The following is a 21,451-nucleotide window of genomic DNA, read 5'->3' on the forward strand; positions in this document are numbered from 1 at the left end:
GAGAGCCTGAAGATAGAAGTTCAGGAAAGGCAACCTGGAGAACACCTTGGAGTGGAACACACCATCTCTCTACACCCCATACCCAATTTGTAGGTCTAATGCAGCGTAGTTTCCAACAACTACTAAACGAGAGCATGATGATCGAAGCATTGGCGAGGAAACCTGGGGAACACCTTGGAGTGGAACACACCATCTCTCTACACCCCATATCCAATTTGTAGGCCTAATGCAGCGTAGTTTCCAACAACTACTAAACGAGAGCATGATGATCGAAGCATTGGCGAGGAAACCTGGGGAACACCTTGGAGTGGAACACACCATCTCTCTACAGTGGAACACACCATCTCTCTACATCCCATACCCAATTTGTAGGCCTAATGCAGCGTAGTTTCCAACAACTACTAAACGAGAGCCGGAAGATCGAAACTCAGGAAAGGCAACCTGGAGAACACCTTGGAGTGGAACACACCGTCTCTCTACACCCCATACCCAATTTGTAGGCCTAATGCAGCGTAGTTTCCAACAACTACTAAACGAGAGCCGGAAGATCGAAGCTCAGGAAAGGCAACCTGGAGAACACCTTGGAGTGGAACACACCATCTCTCTACACCCCATACCCAATTTGTAGGCCCAATGCAGTGTAGTTTCCAACAACTACTAAACGAGAGCATGATGATCGAAGCATTGGCGAGGAAACCTGGGGAACACCTTGGAGTGGAACACACCATCTCTCTACACCCCATACCCAATTTGTAGGCCTAATGCAGCGTAGTTTCCAACAACTACTAAACGAGAGCCGGAAGATCGAAGCTCAGGAAAGGCAACCTGGAGAACACCTTGGAGTGGAACACACCATCTCTCTACACCCCATACCCAATTTGTAGGCCCAATGCAGCGTAGTTTCCAACAACTACTAAACGAGAGCATGATGATCGAAGCATTGGCGAGGAAACCTGGGGAACACCTTGGAGTGGAACACACATCTCTCTACACCCCATACCCAATTTGTAGGCCTAATGCAGCGTAGTTTCCAACAACTACTAAACGAGAGCATGATGATCGAAGCATTGGCGAGGAAACCTGGGGAACACCTTGGAGTGGAACACACCATCTCTCTACAGTGGAACACACCATCTCTCTACATCCCATACCCAATTTGTAGGCCTAATGCAGCGTAGTTTCCAACAACTACTAAATGAGAGCCGGAAGATCGAAGCTCAGGAAAGGCAACCTGGAGAACACCTTGGAGTGGAACACACCATCTCTCTACACCCCATACCCAATTTGTAGGCCCAATGCAGCGTAGTTTCCAACAACTACTAAACGAGAGCATGATGATCGAAGCATTGGCGAGGAAACCTGGGGAACACCTTGGAGTGGAACACACCATCTCTCTACACCCCATACCCAATTTGTAGGCCTAATGCAGCGTAGTTTCCAACAACTACTAAACGAGAGCATGATGATCGAAGCATTGGCGAGGAAACCTGGGGAACACCTTGGAGTGGAACACACCATCTCTCTACACCCCATACCCAATTTGTAGGCCTAATGCAGCGTAGTTTCCAACAACTACTAAACGAGAGCCGGAAGATCGAAGCTCAGGAAAGGCAACCTGGAGAACACCTTGGAGTGGAACACACCATCTCTCTACACCCCATACCCAATTTGTAGGCCTAATGCAGCGTAGTTTCCAACAACTACTAAACGAGAGCCGGAAGATCGAAGCTCAGGAAAGGCAACCTGGAGAACACCTTGGAGTGGAACACACCATCTCTCTACACCCCATACCCAATTTGTAGGCCCAATGCAGCGTAGTTTCCAACAACTACTAAACGAGAGCATGATGATCGAAGCATTGGCGAGGAAACCTGGGGAACACCTTGGAGTGGAACACACCATCTCTCTACACCCCATACACAATTTGTAGGCCTAATGCAGCGTAGTTTCCAACAACTACTAAACGAGAGCCGGAAGATCGAAGCTCAGGAAAGGCAACCTGGAGAACACCTTGGAGTGGAACACACCATCTCTCTACACCCCATACCCAATTTGTAGGCCTAATGCAGCGTAGTTTCCAACAACTACTAAACGAGAGCCGGAAGATCGAAGCTCAGGAAAGGCAACCTGGGGAACACCTTGGAGTGTAACAAACCCTCTCGCTACACCACGGAAGGGCTGATTCTTAGGAAGGAAGGCTGTCGGAAAGAAGCAGGGCGCGTCCGAGGGTGATTATATTCTTATTAGGTATATACTCACCCTCGGACGCGCCCTGCTTCTTTATTTGTAATGAATGTTTATTTGCAATGTGGTTTTGACTTACTCTATTTTTTTGGTAAATAATGATTTTATTATTTTCATTGTTTTGCATCTTCTTGGCAATAATATAAAGAAGACGCGACAGGACAACACTCGGTGGATGCCATATCTGTGTTTAAAATTGAAAAAACCTTTCAGTTAACTACTTGCAGGAGAAAGTTATTGTAGCTGGTGGCCATTTTTAGTACTGTACCAGATTTTTGTTGTATGTGTTTGTTTTTAATGTTAAAATGTCTGCATTTGATATCTCTCCAGTATTTTCTTTTTTATAAGCAAAATACTTATTTTTATATTTTCTGATGTTGGTTCCAGGGGTACACGGGCAGCAGTGGTGTGGTCAGTGGAGGCCTAGTGGAAGGAGTGACCGCAGACAGGCAATGAAGGCCTAAAATAATAACACATGGCTGTAGGCAATTTTAAATTGGTTCCAGGGGTACACGGGCAGCAGTGGTGTGGTCAGTGGAGGCCTAGTGGAAGGAGTGACCGCAGACAGGCATCGAAGGCCTAAAATAATAACACATGGCTGTAGGCAATTTTAAATTGGTTCCAGGGGTACACGGGCAGCAGTGGTGTGGTCAGTGGAGGCCTAGTGGAAGGAGTGACCGCAGACAGGCATCGAAGGCCTAAAATAATAACACATGGCTGTAGGCAATTTTAAATTGGTTCCAGGGGTACACGGGCAGCAGTGGTGTGGTCAGTGGAGGCCTAGTGGAAGGAGTGACCGCAGACAGGCATCGAAGGCCTAAAATAATAACACATGGCTGTAGGCAATTTTAAATTGGTTCCAGGGGTACACGGGCAGCAGTGGTGTGGTCAGTGGAGGCCTAGTGGAAGGAGTGACCGCAGACAGGCATCGAAGGCCTAAAATAATAACACATGGCTGTAGGCAATTTTAAATTTGTTCCAGGGGTACACGGGCAGCAGTGGTGTGGTCAGTGGAGGCCTAGTGGAAGGAGAGACCGCAGACAGGCATCGAAGGCCTTAAATAATAACACATGGCTGTAGGCAATTTTAAATTGGTTCCAGGGGTACACGGGCAGCAGTGGTGTGGTCAGTGGAGGCCTAGTGGAAGGAGTGACCGCAGACAGGCATCGAAGGCCTAAAATAATAACACATGGCTGTAGGCAATTTTAAATTGGTTCCAGGGGTACACGGGCAGCAGTGGTGTGGTCAGTGGAGGCCTAGTGGAAGGAGTGACCGCAGACAGGCATCGAAGGCCTAAAATAATAACACATGGCTGTAGGCAATTTTAAATTGGTTCCAGGGGTACACGGGCAGCAGTGGTGTGGTCAGTGGAGGCCTAGTGGAAGGAGTCACCGCAGACAGGCATCGAAGGCCTAAAATAATAACACATGGCTGTAGGCAATTTTAAATTGGTTCCAGGGGTACACGGGCAGCAGTGGTGTGGTCAGTGGAGGCCTAGTGGAAGGAGTGACCGCAGACAGGCATCGAAGGCCTAAAATAATAACACATGGCTGTAGGCAATTTTAAATTGGTTCCAGGGGTACACGGGCAGCAGTGGTGTGGTCAGTGGAGGCCTAGTGGAAGGAGTGACCGCAGACAGGCATCGAAGGCCTAAAATAATAACACATGGCTGTAGGCAATTTTAAATTGGTTCCAGGGGTACACGGGCAGCGGTGGTGTGGTCAGTGGAGGCCTAGTGGAAGGAGTGACCGCAGACAGGCATCGAAGGCCTAAAATAATAACACATGGCTGTAGGCAATTTTAAATTGGTTCCAGGGGTACACGGGCAGCAGTGGTGTGGTCAGTGGAGGCCTAGTGGAAGGAGTGACCGCAGACAGGCATCGAAGGCCTAAAATAATAACACATGGCTGTAGGCAATTTTAAATTGGTTCCAGGGGTACACGGGCAGCAGTGGTGTGGTCAGTGGAGGCCTAGTGGAAGGAGTGACCACAGACAGGCATCGAAGGCCTAACATAACAAAAATGTCAATACAATGGTATTGTCAGTGGCAGGCATTGAAGGATGTCAGCGCATAGACTAAACATTGGTGGAGCTGTGAGATAATTTTGCAAGTGGTTGAGCACTGTTTGAGCTGAGGGGGGGGGACTGTCTTGTGGCCGGCGGTACAGGCCCAGGGCCCCTCATATTACAACGGTGTGTCTGACGTTGGGTGCGCACCACCACCGCCAGAGACACTTTATTGTACTAGGAGGGACCCAGTGGCAGTGCCGTCGACCAAAAGCGGGCTCACCCACCTCTTCAGACAAAGTGCACTCTCACGGGTGCTGCCGCCAAGTGTCGATACCACGGCCCCGTGTGGGGAGTTTGGCCATTTAGTGAGGTGTAAACATGTCGTATGCTGGACAATCAGGTGCAGAAAATTACGAGATTGGAAAAGGCATTCAGAATAGTCCACAGGCAAGACCTTTTCATAGGAAAGCTAGGTGTCAGCCGGGCAAGGTGGGGCAAAAGATTTTGAAATCCAGTTGTGGTTCATTTTAATGAAGGTTAGATCATCTACATTTTGGGTAGCCAGACGAGTCCTTTTTTCTGTTAGTATTGAACCTGCAGCACTGAATACTCTTTCTGATAGGACACTAGCTGCCGGGCAAGCAAGCTCCTGCAATGCATATTCTGCCAATTCTGGCCAGGTGTCTAATTTTGATGCCCAGTAATCAAATGGGAATGACGGTTGAGGGAGAACATCGATAAGGGATGAAAAATAGTTTGTAACCATACTGGACAAATGTTGTCTCCTGTCACTTTGAATTGATGCTGCAGTACCTGTCCTGTCTGCGGTCATAGCAAAATCACTCCACAACCTGGTCAGAAAACCCCTCTGGCCAACGCCACTTCTGATTTCTGCCCCTCTAACTCCTCTGGTCTGCTGGCCCCTGCAGCTCGTGTGAGAACGATCACGGGCGCTGTGTGCAGGGAATGCCAGAAGCAAACGGTCAACAAGAGTTGATTGTTTGGTTGCTAATATTAGTTCCAAGTTCTCATGTGGCATTATATTTTGCAATTTGCCTTTATAGCGAGGATCAAGGAGGCAGGCCAACCAGTAATCGTCATCATTCATCATTTTAGTTATGCGTGTGTCCCTTTTGAGGATACGTAAGGCATAATCCACCATGTGGGCCAAAGTTCCAGTTCTCAAATCTGCGGTTGTGCTTGGTTGAGGGGCAGTTTCAGGCAAATCCACGTCACTTGTGTCCCTCAAAAAAACAGAACCCGGCCTTGCCGCGCCACCAATTTCCAGTGGCCCCGGAAAAGCTTCCTCATTAAAAATATAATCATCCCCATCATCCTCCTCGTCGTCCTCCTCCTCTTCGCCCGCTACCTCGTCCTGTACACTGCCCTGGCCAGACAATGGCTGACTGTCATCAAGGCTTTCCTCTTCCTCAGCTGCAGACGCCTGATCCTTTATGTGCGTCAAACTTTGCATCAGCAGACGCATTAGGGGGATGCTCATGCTTATTATGGCATTGTCTGCACTAACCAGCCGTGTGCATTCCTCAAAACACTGAAGGACTTGACACATGTCTTGAATCTTCGACCACTGCACACCTGACAACTCCATGTCTGCCATCCTACTGCCTGCCCGTGTATGTGTATCCTCCCACAAAAACATTACAGCCCGCCTCTGTTCACACAGTCTCTGAAGCATGTGCAGTGTTGAATTCCACCTTGTTGCAACGTCTATGATTAGGCGATGCTGGGGAAGGTTCAAAGAACGCTGATAGGTCTGCATACGGCTGGAGTGTACGGGCGAACGGCGGATATGTGAGCAAAGTCCACGCACTTTGAGGAGCAGGTCGGATAACCCCGGATAACTTTTCAGGAAGCACTGCACCACCAGGTTTAAGGTGTGAGCGAGGCAAGGAATGTGTTTCAGTTGGGAAATGGAGATGGCAGCCATGAAATTCCTTCCGTTATCACTCACTACCTTGCCTGCCTCAAGATCTACAGTGCCCAGCCACGACTGCGTTTCTTTCTGCAAGAACTCGGACAGAACTTCAGCGGTGTGTCTGTTGTCGCCCAAACACTTCATAGCCAATACAGCCTGCTGACGTTTGCCAGTAGCTGCCCCATAATGGGAGACCTGGTGTGCAACAGTGGCAGCTGCGGATGGAGTGGTTGTGCGACTGCGGTCTGTGGACGAGGTCTCGCTTCTGCAGGAGGACGAGGAGGAGGAGGAGGGGGTGCGAACGGCTACAGCCAACTGTTTCCTAGACCGTGGGCTAGGCAGAACTGTCCCAAACTTGCTGTCCCCTGTGGACCCTGCATCCACCACATTTACCCAGTGTGCCGTGATGGACACGTAACGTCCCTGGCCATGCCTACTGGTCCATGCATCTGTTGTCAGGTGCACCTTTGTGCTCACAGATTGCCTGAGTGCATGGACGATGCGCTCTTTAACATGCTGGTGGAGGGCTGGGATGGCTTTTCTGGAAAAAAAGTGTCGACTGGGTAGCTCGTAGCGTGGTACAGCGTAGTCCATCAGGGCTTTGAAAGCTTCGCTTTCAACTAACCGGTAGGGCATCATCTCTAACGAGATTAGTCTAGCTATGTGGGCGTTCAAACCCTGTGTACGCGGATGCGAGGCTAAGTACTTCCTTTTTCTAACCATAGTCTCATGTAGGGTGAGCTGGACTGGAGAGCTGGAGATCGTGGAACTAGCGGGGGTGCCGGTGGACATGGCAGACTGAGAGACGGTGGGAGATGGTATTGTTGCCGCCGGTGCCCTAGATGCAGTGTTTCCTACTACGAAACTGGTGATTCCCTGACCCTGACTGCTTTGGCCTGGCAAAGAAACCTGCACAGATACTGCAGGTGGTGCAGAAAATGTTGGCCCTACACTGCCGGAAGGGATGTTGCGTTGATGACTAGCTTCATTGGCCGAGGGTGCTACAACCTTAAGGGACGTTTGGTAGTTAGTCCAAGCTTGCAAATGCATGGTGGTTAAATGTCTATGCATGCAACTTGTATTGAGACTTTTCAGATTCTGCCCTCTGCTTAAGGTAGTTGAACATTTTTGACAGATGACTTTGCGCTGATCAATTGGATGTTGTTTAAAAAAAATGCCAGACTGCACTCTTTCTAGCATCGGATACCTTTTCAGGCATTGCAGACTGAGCTTTAACCGGATGGCCACGCTGTCCTCCAACAGGTTTTGACTTTGCTACGCGTTTTGGGCAAGATACGGGCCCGGCAGATGGAACCTGTTGCGATGTTGATGCCTGCTGCGACCCCTCCTCCTCCGCTTCAGAACTGCTGCCGCCTGCACCCTGTTCCCCCAATGGCTGCCAATCAGGGTCAAGAACTGGGTCATCCATTACCTCTTCTTGTAGCTCGTGTGCAACTTCGTCTGTGTCACCTTGTCGGTCGGTGGTATAGCGTTCGTGATGGGGCAACATAGTCTCATCAGGGTCTGATTCTTGATCAGCACCCTGCGAGGGCAATGTTGTGGTCTGAGTCAAAGGACCAGCATAGTAGTCTGGCTGTGGCTGTGCATCAGTGCACTCCATGTCAGATTCAACTTGTAATGGGCATGGACTGTTAACTGCTTCACTTTCTAAGCCAGGGACAGTATGTGTAAAGAGCTCCATGGAGTAACCCGTTGTGTCGCCTGCTGCATTCTTCTCTGTTGTCGTTTTTGCTGAAGAGGACAAGGAAGCGACTTGTCCCTGACCGAGAACATCCAGTAACGACGCGCTGCTTTTACTTTTACCAGTTTCACGAGAGGAGGCAAAAGAGCTAGAGGCTGAGTCAGCAAGATAAGCCAAAACTTGCTCTTGCTGCTCCGGCTTTAAAAGCGGTTTTCCTACTCCCAGAAAAGGGAGCGTTCGAGGCCTTGTGTAGCCAGACGACGAACCTGGCTCCACAGCTCCAGACTTAGGTGCAATTTTTTTTTCCCACGACCACCTGATGCTCCACCACTACTACTACCCTCATTACCAGCTGACAATGAACGCCCCCGGCCACGACCTCTTCCACCAGACATCCTCATTGTTTTAAAAACGTTACCAAACTAACGGTATTTGTTGCTGTCACACAACTTACACGGTGAGCTATAACTTCAGTATGATTTAGCTACCCCTTTACAGGAGGGTGAGACCACAACGAAAATCAGGCACAATGTTACACACTCTGTTGTTGGTGGCAACAAATGAGAGAGATGCCACACACGCAGGACTGTCACTGAAGCGCAAATGTTAATATTAATCTCCCACTGATTTTTTTTTTTTTTAAAAAGGAGACTTTAAAAAAAAAAAAAATGATTTTTTTCAGGAATAATTTTGAAACCAAATAAAATAAAATGATTTTTTCAGGGAGAATTTAGAAAACAAATAAGACAAAAAATAGGCTTTCTAGGGCCCACTGAGTGAGAGAGGACGCACACAGGAGTCAGGAGTGGCACACAAGCCCAGAGGCCAATATTTATCTCCCACTGATTGATTAAGTGATTTTTTCAGGTAGATTTTGGAACCCAAATCAAGAAAAAAATTAATAGGCTTTCTATGGCCCACAATTGGAGAGAGAGAGATGGCACACCCAGGAGTCAAGACTGGCACACAAGCAGAAAGGGCAATATTAATCTCCCACTGATTTGTTTTTTTTTTTTTTTTCAGGGAGACTTTAGAAAAAAAAAATACAAAAAAAATGATTTTTTTCAGGAATAATTTAGAAACCAAATAAAATAAAATGATTTTTTCAGGGAGAATTTAGAAAACAAAGAAAACAAAAAATAGGCTTTCTAGGGCACACTGAGTGAGAGAGGACGCACACAGGAGTCAGGAGTGGCACACAAGCCCAGAGGCCAATATTTATCTCCCACTGATTGATTAAGTGATTTTTTCAGGTAGATTTTGGAACCCAAATCAAGAAAAAAATTAATAGGCTTTCTATGGCCCACAATTGGAGAGAGAGAGATGGCACACCCAGGAGTCAAGACTGGCACACAAGCAGAAAGGGCAATATTAATCTCCCACTGATTTGTTTTTGTTTGTTTTTTCAGGGAGACTTTAGAAAAAAAAAATACAAAAAAAATGATTTTTTTCAGGAATAATTTAGAAACCAAATAAAATAAAATGATTTTTTCAGGGAGAATTTAGAAAACAAAGAAAACAAAAAATAGGCTTTCTAGGGCACACTGAGTGAGAGAGGACGCACACAGGAGTCAGGAGTGGCACACAAGCCCTGAGGCCAATATTTATCTCCCACTGATTGATTTATTGATTTTTTCAGGTAGATTTTGGAACCCAAATCAAGCAAAAAAATAAATAGGCTTTCTATGGCCCACTATTTGTGAGAGAGATGGCACGCTCAGGACTGGCACACAAGCCCAGAGGCCAATATTAATCTCCCACTTTTTTTTTTTTTTTTTTCCAGGGAAAATTTATAAACCCAATAAAAAAAATAATAAATAGGCTTTCTATGGCCCACTATCTGAGAGAGAGAGATGGCACGCTTAGGACTGGCACACAAGCCCTGAGGCCAATATTTTTCTCCCACTGATTGATTTATTGATTTTTTCAGGTAGATTTTGGAACCCAAATCAAGCAAAAAAATAAATAGGCTTTCTATGGCCCACTATTTGTGAGAGAGATGGCACGCTCAGGACTGGCACACAAGCCCAGAGGCCAATATTAATCTCCCACTTTTTTTTTTTTTCCAGGGAAAATTTATAAACCCAATAAAAAAATAATAAATAGGCTTTCTATGGCCCACTATCTGAGAGAGAGAGATGGCACGCTTAGGACTGGCACACAAGCCCAAAGGCCAATATTTTTCTCCCACTGATTGATTTATTGATTTTTTCAGGTAGATTTTGGAACCCAAATCAAGCAAAAAAATAAATAGGCTTTCTATGGCCCACTATTTGTGAGAGAGATGGCACGCTCAGGACTGGCACACAAGCCCAGAGGCCAATATTAATCTCCCACTTTTTTTTTTTTTTTTTCCAGGGAAAATTTATAAACCCAATAAAAAAATAATAAATAGGCTTTCTATGGCCCACTATCTGAGAGAGAGAGATGGCACGCTTAGGACTGGCACACAAGCCCAAAGGCCAATATTTTTCTCCCTCTGATTGATTTATTGATTTTTTCAGGTAGATTTTGGAACCCAAATCAAGCAAAAAAATAAATAGGCTTTCTATGGCCCACTATTTGTGAGAGAGATGGCACGCTCAGGACTGGCACACAAGCCCAGAGGCCAATATTAATCTCCCACTTTTTTTTTTTTTTTTTCCAGGGAAAATTTATAAACCCAATAAAAAAAATAATAAATAGGCTTTCTATGGCCCACTATCTGAGAGAGAGAGATGGCACGCTTAGGACTGGCACACAAGCCCAAAGGCCAATATTTTTCTCCCACTGATTGATTTTTTGATTTTTTCAGGTAGATTTTGGAACCCAAATCAAGCAAAAAAATAAATAGGCTTTCTATGGCCCACTGAGTGAGAGATGACACAGACAGGGATGGCACTCTAGCAGAAATGCCAATCTTAATCTCCCACAAAAAAAAAAAAAAAAAGGAACTGTCCTTCAATTGCTATCTCCCTGCAGTAATCTCAGCCAGGTATGGCAGGCAGCAATAAGGAGTGGACTGATGCACAAATTAAATAAAAAGTGTGGACAAACAAACAAGATAGCTGTGCAGAAAGGAAGGAACAAGAGGATTTGTGCTTTGAAAAAAGCAGTTGGTTTGCACAGCGGCGTACACACAGCAATGCAGCTATCAGGGAGCCTTCTAGGGCAGCCCAATGAGCTACAGCGCTGAGGGGGAAAAAAAAAAAAAATGTAGCTTCCACTGTCCCTGCACACCGAAGGTGGTGTTGGACAGTGCAAATCGCTACAGCACAAGCGGTTTGGTGGTTAATAGACCCTGCCTAACGCTATCCCTGCTTCTGACGAAGCGGCAGCAACCTCTCCCTAAGCTCAGATCAGCAGCAGTAACATGGCGGTCGGCGGGAACGCCCCTTTATAGCCCCTGTGACGCCGCGGACAGCAAGCCAATCACTGCAATGCCCTTCTCTAAGATGGTGGGGACCAGGACCTATGTCATCACGCTGCCCACACTCTGCGTTTACCTTCATTGGCTGAGAAATGGCGCTTTTCGCGTCATTGAAACGCGACTTTGGCGCGAAAGTCGCGTACCGCATGGCCGACACCGCACAGGGGTCGGATCGGGTTTCATGAAACCCGACTTTGTCAAAAGTCGGCGACTTTTGAAAATGTTCGACCCGTTTCGCTCAACCCTAGTGGTAATAACTCTAGAATGCTTCAACGGACCCTGCTAATTCTGAGACTGCTTTTTGTACTTCATGATAGTGGTAAAATTTCATCGATATAACTTACCTTTATTTGTGAAAAAAACTAAAAAACTTGACAAAAATTTAGCAATTTTAAAATTTTTCATTTTTATGCCCTTAACCCCTTTCTGACCTCAGATGGGATAGTACGTCCGAAGTCAGATACCGTGCTTTGATGCAGGGCTCCGGCGGTGAGCCCGCATCAAAGCCGGGACACGTCAGCTGTTTTGAACAGCTGACATGTGCCCGCAAAAGCGGCGGATGAAATTGTGATTCACCCGCCGCTATTAACTAGTTAAATGCTGCTGTCAAACGTTGACAGCGGCATTTAACCGGCACTTCCGGCCATCCGTCTGGAAATGAGCGCATAGCCGACCCCCGGCACATGATCGGGGTCAGCGATGCTTCTGCAGAGTAACCATAGAGGTCCTTGAGATGGTTACTGATCCCGACCTGCTGATGGTCTATGGTTATCGATCCCGGCCTGCTGTGAGCGCCACACTGTGGTCGGCGCTCATAGCACACCTGCAATTCAGCTACCTAGCAGCGATCTGATGATCGCTGCTATGTAGCAGAGGCGATCGAGTTGTGCCAGCTCCTATGGAGGCTATTGAAGCATGGCAAAAGTAAAAAAAAAAAAGATAAAAAAATGTGAAAAAAATAAAAAAAATATAAAAGTTTAAATCACCCCCCTTTCGCCCCATTCAAAATAAATCAATAAAAAAATCAAACCTACACATATTTGGTACCGCCACGTTCAGAATCGCCCTATCTATCAATAAAAAAAGGATTAACCTGATTGCTAAATGGGGTAGAAAGAAAAAAATTAGAAACGCCAGAATTACGTTTTTTTGGTTGCCGCGACATTGCATTAAAATGCAATAACGGGCGATGAAAAGAATGTATCTGCACCAAAATGGTATCATTAAAAACGCCAGCACACAAAAAATAAGCCCTCAATTGACCCCAGATCATGAAAAATGGAGACGCTACGGGTATCGGAAAATGGCGCCATTTTTATTTTTTTTTCAGCGAAGTTTGGAATTTTTTTTCACCACTTAGATAAAAAATAACCTAGACATGTTTGGTGTCTGTGAACTCGTAATGAACTGGAGAATCATAATGGCCAGTCAGTTTTAGCATTTAGTGAACCTAACAAAAAGCCAAATAAAAAACAAGTGTGGGATTGCACTTTTTTTGCAATTTCACCGCAATTTTTTTCTCGTTTTCTAGTACATGACATGCTAAAACCAATGATGTCGTTCAAAAGTACAACTTGTTTTGCAAAAAATAAGCCCTCAGATGGCCATATTGACAGAAAAATAAAAAGGTTATGGCTCTGGGAAGGAGGGGAGCGAAAAACGAACACGGAAAAACGGAAAATCCCAAGGTCATGAAGGGGTTAAATCAGAGAGATATGTCACACAAAATAGTTAATAAATAACATTTCCCAATTTACATCAGCACAATTTTTGAAATATAATTTTTTTGTTGAAAAGTTATAAGGGTTAAAATGTGACCAGCAATTTCTCATTTCTCCAACAAAAATTACAAAACCATTTTTTTAGGGACCACATCACATTTGAAGTGACTTTGGGATCCCTATATGACAGAAAATGGCCAAAAGTGAAATCATTTCAAAAACTGCACCCCTCAAAGTGCTTAAAACCACATTCAAGAAAATTATTAACCCTTCGGGTGCTTCACAGGAATATTTGAACATTTAACTTTTTTTCCTCAAAAATTTTAACCAATTTTTTTTATTTTCACAAGTGTAACAGGAAAAAATGGACCACAAAATGTCAAATTCTCCTAAGCATGTCGATACCCAATTTGTGTAGGAAAACTACTGTTTGGATGCACAGCAGGGCTTGGAAGGGAAGGAGCGCCATTTGATTTTTTGATTGCAAAATTTGCAGCAGTTATTAGCGAATGCAATGTCATGTTTTGAGAGCCCCTGATGTGTCTAAACAGCGGAAGCACACCACAAGTGACCTTGAACACCCAGCTGCTTCACAGTTTATAACTTCTGAGCTTTGGAAAAAAAAAAAAGTAATTTTTCCCACAAAAATGTTTTTTAGCCCCAAATTTTTCATTTTTACAAGGGTAACTAGAGAAAATGGACACCAAAATTTGTTGTGCAATTTTTTCTGAGTACATTGATACTGCATACGCAACGGAAAGCTATTGTTTGGGTGCACAGCAGGCCTGAGAAAGGAAGGAGTGCCGTTTTGGAATGCAGACTTTGATAGAATGGTCTGCAGGTGTCAGGTCATGTTTGGAGAGCCCCTCATGTGCCTAAACAGTGGAAACCTCCTACATGAAACCCCATTTTGGAAACTAGACCCCTCAAGGAATGTATCTAGATGTGTGGTGAGCAACTTGATCCACCAGGTGCATCACAGGAGTATATAACTTACAGCCACAAAAATGAAAAAAAAAATACTGCAAAATCTTTTCCTCTGGACTGGTTTGTCACATTGGCAGACCCTTTAAGGTGCCAGAACAGCACAACCCACCTGTAAGTGATCTCGTTTTACAAACTACGCTTCTAAATGAATTAATCTAGGAGTGCAGTGATCATATTGACACTACAGGTGTGTCACAGAATTTTATACCATTGAGTGAAGAAGAAATAATTACATTTTTACCACCAAAATTTAGTTTTAGCCCCAGATTTTACATTTTCACCAGGAAAAATGTGCAAAAATAGCACCAAAATGTGTCCCATAATTTCTTCTGAATGTATATATGCCCCATATGTGGCTGTAGATTGCTTTCTGATTCTGGCACTTTGCCTGGCTCTTCCCTCTTGCCCTGTTGCACTGGCAAGTGGGGTAATATTTGTGCGGTTAATGTCAGCTGTTTTATGGCTGCTGACATCAAGTGCAGAGATTAGTAATGGAAAGGCGACTATAAGGCGCCCTCATTACTCATCCCATTTTTCAATTTAAAAAAAAAGCACAGCCCAAATAAAATCCTTTAACTGAAATAATGACACAGACTCCTTTATTTGAAATAAAAAAGCACAGTTACACACTCTTTTACACCTAATCCACTGAAGTCCCTGTCATCTGTAAAAGAGGAAAAATAATAAACAACCATATCCCTCACCTGTCCTATGTGAATGTGGCACATGAGGAGTCCGGTTGCCACAGTGACATTACCTTCCTCAGGGGCGTGATGCCATGCATGGAAGCAAAGAGAGATCCCCTTAGCAGGTAATAAAGTCTGCATCCAACACCTTTCCTGACTCCAGAAGAGAATGGGGAGCTATAACCCAGTTTTCAGGGGAACTTCCCTATCAATTCTGGTCTGGGGGCTGAGTTAGTTAGTCTTAGTATGTGGGAGTGAGAGAGCAGATAGTGAAGGAAGAGTCCGTGGTTGTATGGGAGCTGCAGGCCCAGCAATTAAAACCAGAGGGCAGGGGATTGCAGGCCTCCTGGCCCCAGCTGACACCCGGAAGCACAGCAGTTTAGGAGAGCCTGGAGTCACCACAAGGGAGTGATTCCTGGAACAGGCTCAAGCTGCCTGCCATGCGGGTAGTGTTTCACTTAGTGGACAGACAGAGAGGGACTGGAGGAGAAGTAAAAACACCAAGCACCCAGAGAACAGCACAGAGGGAAGGCCTTGAAATCCACCTGGCTCTCCATTACCACCTGTTACCTGTGCCCCAGACAGCACCTTCAACCAGGAATTAAAGGTAAATAAATCTGCAGCCCTTGTATCCTCTAGTTATTCCCGCACCCTCAGTCCTGGACCCTCAGTCCTGCACCCCAACATCCACAAGTCCCTTACAAAACTGCACCGGTAGCCCTGTGGGGAGCAGAACCATCCCAGCTGCATCACCATCATCCCCAGCAGTCCCTTTAAGCAGTGTCGGCCATCCCTTGCCGAGTACCATAGATGGCATCACAAATCATCCCATTTTCCTATATAAACTTTATCCCTTTCCATCATCCATTCCTTCAAATTGCACGCCCAGGGCCATGGACCGGGTCACTGCTGCTGTGACCACCCCTTTAAGAGCCGTACGACCCAGTTCTGAGTACCCCACGACGCTAGCGGGGGATGTATGAAGATAATCCATATATATCCCACAAAGATCAAGATGTTTTGGATAGTGGTCACATCAGTGATTCGATCGCTATCCACGCCAACCGACTCTGGGATGGGAGCATGATTATGCTCTTGCAGTGTGTAGTTGTGACTTGAGAAAGATCTCTGGAGTTCATAGGTGATGAACCCCTGTGACCTCACTTACAGTACCGCTCGCTGTGTGAGAAAGTTCTTTTTTTCATTTTTTTTATTTATTGCACAGACGCCAGCAGATGAAAACTCCCATCAGCTGCACCTGCTCTTGCTGTGATCAGCTACAGCAGGCATACGCCTATGAGAGTAGTAATCTCTCATCAGCTGATCCATGTAACTGTCAGTAACCTTTTTACATCTGACAGCATGGGATGACAGCTGACAGCTCTCAGACTGTCCACAATGATCTTACTGCCGATCAGAACCGCCGGTGTCTCTCGAGTTGTCACACAGATGACAGCGTAGCAAATGATAGATGTTCGGGCCCCAATTCACGTAAATGGGGTCCAGGTTCAGATATCATTCTGCTACCTGAACTAAACTTTTTTTTAGATGTTTGGCTGATATTTCCGGACCCCAACATCTACGGGATCGCCCATCACTAGCTGTGACATTTCAGAGTGGACATACTTTAAAGATTCTGCCAGGGACTATACATTTTAGATGGTTAGTCCAATGTAGTCCCTTGCAGCTTTTCCCTACCCAGTTTCCAATTACTGACATGTCTTTCCCCATTTACACATATAAAAAGAGACCTGGCAATCAACCAGAACAGCACAGGTAGAAACTGCCGGGGATATGCCTCTGACATGTGTTAGGAGTCGAGTTCCCACTGCTGCACAGGGGGAGTCTCAAACCATGTCTGCTGCGGTCTCCCATTTTGCATCAGCCGCAGTGGAGCCTGCTCAGCGGAGACATCGGTCCCAGCGTCTCACTCTGTCTGATACTGTGCAAAGGGTTACTGCTGCCTTTCCAGGCTCTGCTATTGTACCTTGCACTGGTATGCGGCAAGCAGGCTTTTTTTGGGACTAAGTCCTGCTTTACAAACTCTGAGCATGCCCACCGGAGTACCTCTCATTGGAGGTCGGGGGTCACACGCTCAGGCCCTGTAGCAGCTTCCATTGGTCCTCCAAGAAGATCCTGTTGAGCTGCAACTATAAAACGTTCGCAGGCCGCACGGCCAAGCGCTAGTGTGAATTTATGTATGAGCTCAGCGCCAGTGTGGTCATGTTTGTATGCGGTCAGGGTTTGGCTGAAATAAGCCACTAGAATGCTGGCACCTCAGGGGAGGAGTTTTGTGTGTGTGGATTCAGGGCTGGCGTATAGCCATTAGAATTCCGGCTCCACCGGAGAGGAGCTGCGTGTTTGCTTTGCTATTGACTGCATGATCACTATTGGCTCTACTAAGAAGCTGTGTTCCTCTGTGAGCTTAACAGGGCATAGCATTCTCTTTGCTAACGGACTCTGTGAAGTAACAGAGTTTGTTTATAACGCCACATTGTACCGCCTTTACTAGCAGCAGGTTCTTTCCTGCACGGTGGACCCCGGGTTGCGAACGCACCTACTACTTCTGATATATATATATTCGGTGCATTCTGCCAACCCTGACAACATGTTTTTCCTGAAATGCAGCAGCACTGCACTAACAGCCTGATTCATGCTGCCCATGGTTCAGGCTGCATGAATCAGATGACAGTATACCTTTAATACGCATGCCATGCTGTAAACATGTAATCCCCAGTGCATTATGTGCTTTAAACATATAGTCATGAGCAAACATCTGGGGTGGACTCGTCCATGGGGCGGGGGGAACATGGAACCCTGGGCCAGCAAGAGCATAATGATTGTGGTTGCAGAAGGCCCCTGCAGGAAAGGGACCTGCCAACGTCAGCTCTTTTTTTTTTCAGCTGGATGTGCATCCAAGGCACGTATAGCCGAAATGTATTGCAATGCCAAGACACACCACCTTCCTGCACTGCAATGCACACTGCCGGGTAACCAGAATCCAGCAGCTGATGCCGGCGTGAACGTCATGGGCGGCACATACCCATGACGCTATGTGTCGCCTGTGACAGAAATGTTGAAATCAGCTGCATGTCTATGTGCTGGCTATAAAAAAGGTTGTTGCATGTCATGAGAGTGGGGAAAGTAAGGAGAATCATTTATTTATTTTAAATATGCTGTAAAAGAGTAGCAGTACAGGGGACATTATTACTGGATGAGGCTCTGAATGGAGCACATTATACTAGGACGGGACATGGGATGGGAGGCATTATTACTGGAAGGGGCCATGGATGGGGGACATAAAAAGAGGAACGTGGCCTAGGATGGGGGATAATATTGCAGAAAGGGGCCCAGGATGGGGGCATTATGATAGGAAGGAGCCCAGAATAGAGGGCATTATTGCAGTAAGGAGCCCAGGATTGGAGACAGTATTACAAGATGGACGAAGTATGGAGGACTTAACAACAGGAAGGGGCCCAGAATTAGTGACATTAGTACAGAAAGGGGACCAGGGTCGGGATATTATTACAGAAAGGATCCAGTACAGGAAACATTATTACAGAAAGGGGTGTTCATGAAGGGGAACATTTTTACTGAAAGCCTAGCATGTGAGACATTATAAAAGAAAGTTGTCCAGAATTGGGTTCATTACTACAGGAAGGGGTTCAGGATGGGATACATTATTACAGAATGGATGGGAAACATGATTACAGGAAAGACGACATTATTACAGGAAGGGTAGCAAAAGAAAAAAGCAGGATGCACTCACCAATCTTCAAAGTAGCTAATTTTATTGAGTCTTCACAATTAAAACTTCATGGCCGGGGGAGAAGAAAAGGAGCTCGTGCGAGCAGGGGAGACGACGGCTGTTTCGCGCGGTCCTTGCGCTTCAACGGGGCTGCATGATGCAGACCCGTTGAAGCGCAAGGACCGCGTGAAACGGCCGTCGTCTTCCCTGCTCGCACAAGCTCCTTTTCTTCTCCCCCGGCCATGAAGTTTTAATTGTGAAGACTCAATAAAATGTGCTACTTTGAAGATTGGTGAGTGCATCTTGCTTTTTTCTTTTGCTACCTGGGACACATATTGTTATTTCATGGTTTTGCACCCGATATCTTTTTTGCCATGGCTGTTGCTGACATGATATAGCTTTTTAGTACCGGCTTTCCTGAAGATTATGGATTTAGTTGGGGCAGTGCCGTCCATTTGCAATTTTCTCTCTTTTATTCGTTATTACAGGAAGGGGCCTGGATGAAGGAACATTTTTACAGGAACTAACCATGATGAGAGACATTATTACAGAAAGGAGCAAAGACAGGGAACATTTTTATAGGAAGTGCCTCATGATGAGAGACATTATCATCGGAAGGGTGTCCATAATGGAGGACATAATTACAGAAAGGGGCCAGGATGAGGTGCATTATTACAGGGTAGGAGACCAGAATTGGGGACATTATTATAATAGAAAAGGCCAGAAGATGGGACATATTGTTACAAATAAGGGACCCATGATGGGGGGCATTATTACAGGAAGGGGTGCCCATGATAAGGGGCATTATTACAGGAGGAATCCCAGGATGAAAACAATATCAAAGGAAGGGGCCCAGGATGGGTGACATTATTACAAGAAGGGTCCAGGATTAGGGACATTATTAAAGGGGTCTAGTATCGGGGACATTATTATAGAAACAGGCCCAGGAATGGAGTACATTATTACAAAAAGAGACTAAGAAAGGGGAAATTATTACAAAAAGGGGCACATGATTGGGAGCATTATTACAGGAATGGGCCCATGATGGGGGAACATTATTACAGGAAGGAGCCCAGGAGGGGGACATTATCACTGGAAGGTATTGTGATTGGGAACATTATTACATGGGCTGAACAAGTATGTCTTTATAGGATCTAGAACACTATAAGGGCCCATACATCAAGCTAACATGCTGGTGATAGCTCAGGTACAAATTTTGCACTGGGATGTAATTCACATAAGTAGTAGAGTTGAGCGATATCTTCCGATATTCAAAAGTATCGGTATCGGATTGGATCGGCCGATATCGGCAAAATATCGGATCTCGCCGATACCGATACCTGATAACAATGCAAGTCAATGGGACCAAAATATCGGAATTAAAATAAACCCTTTCTTTCCTTGTAGCCTAATTCCACATGAAGGAAAACAACTAAGAATAACGTAGAATGTATCGGAGGAGGTGGAGGGGACATTAAAGGCATAGAGGTTTAGCCCATTCAAATGGTATAGCAGTAATTATACATTTTTAAAGATGTTCGGAGTTACAAAGATTTTGACTATGTTTAGGTTTTTTAGATTTTGTCAGATATTTATGTTTCTCTACTTCCATGCTCTGCACCTTTTTTTACTTCTACCACACTTTCTTCTTCATCATCCTCACCAGCAGCATCTTTTTCATCAACTTCTTCTTCACCTTATTCATCTTCTTCTTCACCTTCTTCCTATGATCCTTTTTTAAAAATTCCTCATATTCTTCTCATTCAACTCTTCTTCTTCTTCTTCTTCATATTCAACTTCATCATCTCTTTCATATTCCTCTTCTTCATCAAAATCTTATGTGTGACAATCAGGCATTCCTGTAGTTGTTATCTGTCAAAGTTTGAAGATTACACCTTCCATTCTGCCTGTCACAAAAAATTTAAAACAGGATTTGTCCGCGTTCAGTTTGTCCTGCAGCAGCAGGTTTTTTCCAGGGGCACCACGAGGAGGAACGGACTCACCCCCATACACTGCTTAGTCTTCTTCTGCTTATAATTTAGATAATATCTTTTGCTCTGATTTTTAGTCTTATGCTTAATGTTCTTCTGCTTTTTGTTCTGCAGCTTCTTGTTCTTTGCTTCTCAGTCTTCAGGGTCGTCATGCTTAGGCTCTTGAACTTGGAACTGTAGCAGGAGGTACAAAAAGGCCGAGGAACTGCCGAGAACCAGCTGACGGTACTGGAACCCAGATGGCCACCCAAAGGTAGAAGATCCAATGGCACGACCGAGGACCAGCTGACGGTGCTGGAACCCGGTTACTAAGCAGGAGGTACCCGTGCCAGAAAGCACTACCAAGGACCGCATGACATTGGTGGAACTCGGATACCCAGAAGGAGGCACCTAAGCCAAAGGCTCTGCCCGGAACCAGCTGATGGTGCTGGAACCAGGATGGGGAGCAGAAGGTAAAAGAGCAAAAGACACTGCTGAGAACCAGCCGACAGTATTGGAACCCGGATGGCTACCCAAAGGTAGAAGAGCCAATGGCACGACCGAGGACTAGCTGACGGTGTTCAAACCTGGTTACTAAGCAGGAGGTACCCGTGCCACAAAGCACTACCAAGGACCGCCTGACGTTGGTGGAACTCGGATACCCAGAAGGAGGCACCAAAGCCAAAGGCTCTGCCCGGAACCAGCTGACGGTGCTGGAACCAGGGGGACCTAGATACGATTGTGTTGTCAGGAACCAGCTAACGGTGCTGGAACTCAGGCAGCAGAAGGTCCACAGTAAAAGAAAAAATAGGTAGGCCGCGATCCAGCCGCAGTTACTGAAAACCAACAGTCTTACAGGGGGAGCTTGTCCTATTGGCACTACAGAACCAGCCTTGATTGCCACTTCCCGCAGCCCACATAGGAAGGCCTTAAACTGCAGGCACCATGGAGTCAGCTAACCCGACCGCAACACGACAGGACAATGTTTTGGAGTCTAAGTGACCTTGACACTACCCGGAACCAGCTGACGGTGCTGGA

This window comes from Ranitomeya imitator, chromosome 5 (assembly GCF_032444005.1).
Source record: "Ranitomeya imitator isolate aRanImi1 chromosome 5, aRanImi1.pri, whole genome shotgun sequence".
Taxonomy (NCBI): domain Eukaryota; kingdom Metazoa; phylum Chordata; class Amphibia; order Anura; family Dendrobatidae; genus Ranitomeya; species Ranitomeya imitator.